Raw genomic sequence first — 7,685 nt, forward strand, 5'->3', positions numbered from 1 at the left:
CAAAGTTCTTTAGGATGCCCACAGATGCCCACAATCCTTCCTTCCCCCCCTGTCCTAGTTCAGGGTACCATAACTCCAGAAAAGAAACACACGTCTGTGTTTCAGGCTGCTGGCACCACCAGCTGTGTCGCCATCCAGGCAGGATCTCTAATTAATACAAAGCCATGTGTCACCTTCTCATGACCTACTGCAAGAATTCTTCACCCTTCTTCCAAGCAAAGTCTCTCCTGCTTCCCAGGCCACACGGCCAAAGGGAGCACCTTAAAGCCGTGTGGGCCTCTTCTACCAAAGCTGCAGGCGTCCCCACTCTGGCAAAACTGCATGGTTCTTCTCTCCACCAGAACTGCAGAGGTCTGCACTCTGGCCAAAACACATGGCTCTCTTTTCCTGGCAAAGCTGCAAGGGGGTCCCCACTCTGGCCAAAAACTCGTGGCTCTCCCCCAATGGCTGCCATGTCTGTGTTTAAATCCCCACACCAATATTCCTCTGTTCCCCCATTTCCAACTCCTCCTACAATCAGTTACACCTGCCAGGATTCCTGTATTATTCCAAATTTACTGAGATGCCATTATGAGTCTGGGCAGGGGTGGCCCCATGTCATGGAGCCAATCTTCTCCAAGTTCCCGCGCAGACACTGTAACTTGGGGGACCTGCCCCCCAGTTACCTCTTGTGGGGGAGTCCCTTTCCATCACCCTGGCTCAGATCATGGCCACTGCTATTTAACATATCTAAGCAACCAGCCAAAGGCTATAGATATGTTAAATGACCATGCCATCCGATTAGCTGCAAAGCTGTTGCTGTACAAAACAGCCCTGCATATTCCTGCTCCATGTGTCCCTTCCCCAAACTCACACCTGAGGGAGGAAGGGGTGAGGACATCTTATATGTCTTTCTAATATTTCCTAGACACCCTGAGTTCTGGACCCCATTCCAAATCCCTTTTTCTGCACCCCCCTTGGCTGCACCCTGTATCAGTTTTGTTATATATAGGTGAGAAAAGAGAAAGCCATGAGGGTGCAGGGAAGGGAATGGGGGCTTTTCCAGGAAGCTGGGCCTATACATTCCTCCAAACAGTGAAGTGTTTAAAAGATTAGATCTGGGACCTTTGAGAAGCCCGATAGAACTCTGCTTCCCTTAACTGGGCAACCTCTAGTTCTCACTGCAGCTGCCCTGATGTAGCTCGTCATTGCCGGACCCTCAGCTGGCCCATTTTCTAAAGGGTGCTGGAGGCAGAAAATGGGGAGGACACAGGAAATGTGTCTGACGCTGAGCACTCATCCGAGTAGATAACTGACCTCCGTAAATGGCAGCGCCCCTTTGAGCTGGATTCATTCATAGATCCAACAGGATCCACCTTGGAAGCATCCAAACCCCTCCTGTGGTTTCCCACCCCCTTTCCCTCCCCCATAGTCCTCTGGTCTTTCAGTCTCTCTTCTCCTGCCTGGCTCCAGCTCCATTCAAAAAAGTTGTAATCACACCCACAGATTCCTGAGCACCTCAAGAAGAGGTTTTAGGTCTTTTAGATTCTCCAGACTAGAATATTGACAAAACAAACCTTTTCTCTGGCTAATATCGACTGCCTCTCCTAGCTCGGCTCAAATGACTTGTTATGCCAACAAAGTCTGTTTTAAACTGTCTCACAAGAAAGCCCAGGAAGATGTGAGAAGATTGAAAAAACACAAAAATCACCCAACCCTGTCCTGCCACAGAAGCGTAGCAGAAAAGGAAATGCCCAGTCAGACTGCACACTCCGAAGCAGAGAAGGATGGGGCTATGGATCTGGGAGGACACACTCACTCTAGGGCTGCAGCTGGGCCCTCTTGGCCAGGAACATCAAGAGTTAAGGAATTTCATTTGGACAAGCACTGCAGCCTGAAACCCAAGCTCCTGAGGTCTCTTTCAGAGTCCAGGGCCAATGAAGTGTCTATTGTCAACAAATGCCACCACCGGACCAATAGCAAGCCAGAACATGGTTCTGAGATAAGGGCCTCTGGATGTCACCAGGCAACAGACACAAAGAAGGCTGGAGCAGCCGAGTACACTGCCCCCCAGCTCCCCCCACCCACCCCTAGCCTGCACTCCAGTGCAGCCAGGTGGGAGAGCCACTTGGCCCCAAATTCCCTCAAGATCAAATTACTATCAGTTTCTGGATTTGCGGGGAAAGGAGGTGGAGTAGAAAGGGCTTTACTTGGAACTGCAGCATAGTTTAGTTTATTAAAAAGCTGGGCTGATGGCAAAGGTCAAGATTTTCAAGTTAAAAAGGAAATGCTGCTGTAAACTACAGTAAGACTCATAGGCCTCTCCTCTGCTCATGGTCTTACACATCAAAAACTGGGCACAGCCCTAGGACCCCCTCACCCCTGAACTTCTGGCTTCTGCTGGGGGGAGCCTTTGACAAATTTACTAAGTTAGCCTCTAGACCAGCGATTTTCTTTCTTATTTCATCTCATGGCACACATAAACTAATTGTCCAGCACACCAAAAATATATATTTTTTGCTACTCTGACAAAAAAATAGGTATAATTTTGGTTTATGCATACCAGATGGCTATTGTGTTGGCTCTTGTCATTTTCAACTTGACCATCCGAGGGAAAAGAGGTCAGTGCCCCTGACTTAGTATTTAGGTATTGCCTATTTTAGAAATTCTTGCAGCACACCAGTTGATGAAAATTGCTTCTCTAGGTGAATGTAAGGTGAAACCTAAAGATGCATATTTCTCATTCCTACAAAGTATACTCCCCTCATGTCACAGAGCCGGTGTGGGGTTGGAGGACATTATCCATGCAAAGCCTTCTTCTTCCTAACTAATGGAGAGTTAAAGAAACACTTGCATTTTAACAGGCACTTATTCATCCAACATTTAGAACCATGGCAGAGGCTGAGTTAGGCTCTGAGGGTACAAAGATGAACTGGTCATTTCCCCCAAATGGTCTGACTTTGCCCAAAGGCTCCCCATCTTGCCCACCCTGTATGCTGAAGACTCAAATCTGTACTCCCAGCCCAGCCCAGCCCATACCCTCCTTCTCCTAACCATCAGCCCAATATATCAGATAGTTTTCTAAACACCTTCTTGTAGAATTTTCACAAGGCCAAGAAGCACAACATGCCCCAAGTTCAAACTTGCTTCCCTACAAGAGCTCTTTGTCTTAATGAATGATACTCCCTCCCCCAATATGGGTTGAATTATGTCCCCTCAAAATTTATATACTGACATCCTCACTCTCAGTACCTCATCATGTCACCTTATTTGGAAATAGGGTTGTTACAGAGGTCATTAAGGTGAGGTCATACTGGAACAGAGTAGGCCTATACAAAGGGGATATTTGGACACAGACACAGTAAGAATGCCATGTGAGGAGACACATGGGGCTGACAGCCACCTACAAGCCAAGGGACTCCTGAGGCTACCAGAAGTTAGGGAGATGCCTGGAACAGATCCTTTCTAACACCATTGGATGGTGCATGGCACTGCCAACACTTTGATTTCAGACTTCTGACCTCAAAACTACGAGACAGTAAGTGCTGTTGCTCTAAGCCACACAGTTTGTGATACTTGTTGCAGAAGCCCTGGGAAACTAACACACCTTCACTAAACACTGTCCAAGAAAGGAGCCGAGAAGCTTCCATCGAGCCCTTTCCTCCATTACCACCTCTACCTTCCACTTGGTTTATTGCCTCTGCCAACAATCTATTAGTCTTCCTGCTGCTACCACCATGGAGCAGGCTACCATGATTTCACCAGAATCCTTCCTAACTGCTATCCTGGCCTTTAATTTTCTGCCTATCTGTTCCTTGAATGCAGCCAGAATCATCGTTCAACATGCAAATCAGAGATAGCACTTCTCTGCCTAAAACCCTCCAGATGCTCCTCCTTGCTCTTAGGATGAAGTTTAGTCTTCCTTGAGGGCCCAGAAGGCACAAGATAACACAGCTCCTGGTCCTCTGTCTATCCCCATGTCTTTCCACCTTCGTGCCAATATTCTCCAGCAATACTGAGCTGCTTTCTCTTCCCCAAACATACCATGTTCTGCCCTGCTGCCAACATTTACATATATGGTTCCCTCTGCCTGAAACACATTTCTGCATCCTCTTCATCTACAGGAATTCAACTGATCAAATTATATTGTTTGTAACTGCCTCTTATCTATTAGCATCCCACCCAGATGGGAAGTAATCCCATCCATCTTGTTCCTGCATGTGTCTGCAGTGCTTGGCATGGTGCCTATGACATAGAAGGTGCCCAACAAATCATTTGCTTATCAACAGAGCAACTGAAAAGCTGACTGAAATATGACTTCTATCCACTGAGTTCAGTCCTGAGAAAAGACAACAGTGTGGTTAGAGAAGTTCAGCAACACAGAAATAGGACTCAGTCCGAGTCAGTTTCAGGCAGTGGGGAACTTTCCACAGAGGCAATGACATTTAAGCTGAGCTTAAAAGATGAGTAGGAATTGGCCACAATAAAGATGGGGAAGGGTAGGGAAACTCATTTTAAGAAAAGATGTCATGGCGAAGGAGCAGCATATGTTTGAGAAATGGTGGGAACATTTGATGTTCCCAGAACATGGTGCACAGAAAGTTGGCTGATGTAGGCTTGGGTCATACTGTGAATCCTCCAAAGAACTTATTTTTGCATATACGTCTCAGTGGCTTTTCCTGGACATCAAAGAGCAAAGACAAGGTTCCCTTTTTATAGTCAGGGAAGGGGAGACGCACAGTCCAGAAAGACTGCTATGCTGCCCGGAATGGTCCCTGAAAATTCATTTGCTCCTGAGGTTGAGACTTGTTACCTCTTCAGAGTCACCAGCTAAGCAGCTACCTTTCTGCTGAGGCTGAACATCTGGATAAAAACATCTGGGATCACACCTGCAAACCTCCCTTCCCTAAACCCTGACAATTCTCAGGAGAACACTGGTTGAGTGAGTGGTTGTCTAATTCCCTTTCAATGTCCTCCCAGGGGAAGGCTTTCTCTGGTTTTCCTTTATTATTCTGAAATCTCTCTGGCCCTAACTCAATTTCATTCCCTCTTATTAGTCTTTACAGACATAAGGAATACTTTTTCTATATATCCCGCATAAAATTGTTGCCTGTACTAAAAGACAATCATTTAACCACCCATTTGCCTTCTCCAAAAAAACCCCAAGTTTGATTCCTTAACTGTTTTCATAAAAAATTCACTCTTTGTCCCACAACCTTAACTTCAAGGTCATTTTATCTCTGCCTCTTTCCCTGAGCCCTCTTGTCCAAATGCATGAACTACAACTAAAGAGGAAACATAAAACCAAAATAGTCTTTCTTAAGACAGGTGAGGACTGGATCAGCCGCTGCCAAGTCCGGATCCAATGCCACGTGCCACTGAAGCCCACATGCCATTCTTTTTGGTTCTAAGCCCAGTATGGTAGTTCTCAATGGTTAGCTGCTTGTGAATCTTCTTCTTAAAAAAAAAAAAGAAGTCCCAAGAATAAAATCACAGTCATTGGGGTTAGTGCTCTTGGCATGATCTGTGCTATCAGCATCTTAATGAAGAACTTGGCAGATAAACTTGCTCTTGTTGATGTCATGGAAAGCAAATTGAAGGGAGTGGTGATGGGTCTCATACATGGTAGCTTTTTCCTTAGAACACCAAAAATTGTCTCTGGCAAAGACTATAAGATGACTCCAAATTCCAAGCTGGTTATTGCCACAGCTGGGACAAACCAACAAGAGGGAGAAACCATCTTCATTTGGTCCAGCATAACATGAACATCTTTACACTCATCATCCCTAATGTTGTAAAATACAGTCCTAACTGCAAATTGCTTATTGTTTCCAAAACAGTGGATATCTTTACTGACATATCTTGGAAGATATGCAGCTTTCCCAAAAGTTATTTGAAGTAGTTGCAATCTGGATTCAGCCCAATCCATTATGTAATGGGGCAAAAGTTCAGAGTTCACCCATTAAGCTGTCATAGGTGGGTCCTTGAGGAGCATGGAGATTCTAGTGTGCCAATATGCAGTAGAGTAAATGTTGCTGTTATCTCCCTAAAGACTCTGCACCCTTATTTAGGCACTGATGTAGACAAGGAACAGTGGGAAAAAGTTCACAAGCAGGTGGTTAACAGTGCTTATGAGGTGATCAAACTGAAAGGCTATACCTCCTACACCATTGGACTATCTGTGGCAGATTTCAGAAAAGGTAAAATGGAAAATCTTAGGCAGGTGCATCTAATTTCTATCATAATTAAGGGTTTCTATGGAATAAAATAAGTCATCTGCCTTGGTTCCTTGTATCTTGGGACAGAATAGAATCTCAGATGTCGTCAACGTGACTCTGACACCTGAGGGTGAGGCCCGTTTGAAGAAAAGTGCAGATACACTGTGGGGATCCAGAAAGAGCTGCAGTTGTAAAGTCTTCTAAAGTCGTACCACCTCACTGTCAAGGCTACCACTGGATTTTAGTTGGAGATTGTGCATGTTGTCCTTTTTATCTGATCTGTGACTAAAAACACCAATGTCCTAAAGATGGAAATAGTAATGGTTCACCTGCATCTTTGACCTGATGCTGGATGGTACTTACCTTGTGCAGTCCTAACCTGGTTAGTGTGAAACAGTTCCACCTCCTCAGAGGCACCACTGCCAGTGTCGCACACACCACAGTTGCCCTTCAAACTAGATGAGTGTTTGCTGTGTTACGTAACTTGCGGTTCCTTTACCCAGCGTGCCTCGTCCAACTGTTCTCCAATCACATCCTGGGATCCAATGTATAAATCCAGTGTTGCGTGTCCTGTGCATACTTCTTAAGGATTTTATTTCGTGCACATGTATCAGATTAGTGTACCTTGCCATATGATGTAAAATGGAGAGTCTACATATAAATAATACAGCCAACTATCCAAATGTCATACCAACTAAAACACCAAATAAACCTTGAACAGTGGGGAAAAAGATAGGTAAGAGGTTTGTTGCAGAGCAAGAACAAACAGTCCCTTCAGAAGACAGGATGATCTGCATGGTCTAGCAGTCCAAACTAACCCAGGGAGACAGATGTCATCACATTGGCTGGAGGAAGGAGAGGACATCATCAATCAGAAGACCAATTGATCTTGCAGAGTGACAGCTGTTCTCAAAAGCCCTTCAGAGGAGACAGACACAGCTGCCTGGAAGACTGCTGAGGAGGAGTGTGCAGAGTAATGCAGTTTGCGTCACCTCGGCCCTGCTGGGTCTACAGTCTGGAGCCAGCACTGTGGTCAGAATGCAGACACGTGAGTCTAAGCACAGGCACGCATGCCACTCAAGCCCAAGGGCCAGGGGTGGACATTGGTAGCCCAGAGCCATGAAGGAGTCTTCTGTGGTACAGGAGTGAAAGTACAAAAGTCAGCATGTCATTACTGTTCAGGCAGCTTAATATCATGTGCAAGAAATACCATGTAACCCAGCAGAAGCAATGAATAGCCAGGCTGCTTTCCTGGGAAGTGAACAGGGGACATTTTGTTGACCCCATGCATGGGTGGAGGGTCAGACACCTCCCCAGGGGAGAAACAAGGACAGGGACCATGCAGATCCTGTCTGAGATTAGGGGACCTTTATAGCACCAGAGAAGCATGTGGAAAATTTCAAGGAAGTCTCTTTTGAGTGTGTGTGTGTGTGTGTGTGTGTGTGTGTGTGTGTGTGTGTGTAAGATAGGAAAGTGGGGCCTGGGCAG

The 7,685-nt window shown here is 45.8% G+C and overlaps 1 pseudogene; it reads left to right on the forward strand.

The window, feature by feature from the left end:
• Nucleotides 1-1,600: 1,600 nt before the first annotated feature.
• Nucleotides 1,601-6,401, forward strand: LOC119050285 (L-lactate dehydrogenase A chain-like; annotated as a pseudogene).
• The last annotated feature ends 1,284 nt before the right edge of the window (nucleotides 6,402-7,685 follow it).

The sequence above is a fragment of the Artibeus jamaicensis genome, unplaced genomic scaffold (assembly GCF_021234435.1).
Source record: "Artibeus jamaicensis isolate MK-2021 breed Jamaican fruit bat unplaced genomic scaffold, CSHL_Jam_final contig_797, whole genome shotgun sequence".
In the NCBI taxonomy this organism is placed as follows: domain Eukaryota; kingdom Metazoa; phylum Chordata; class Mammalia; order Chiroptera; family Phyllostomidae; genus Artibeus; species Artibeus jamaicensis.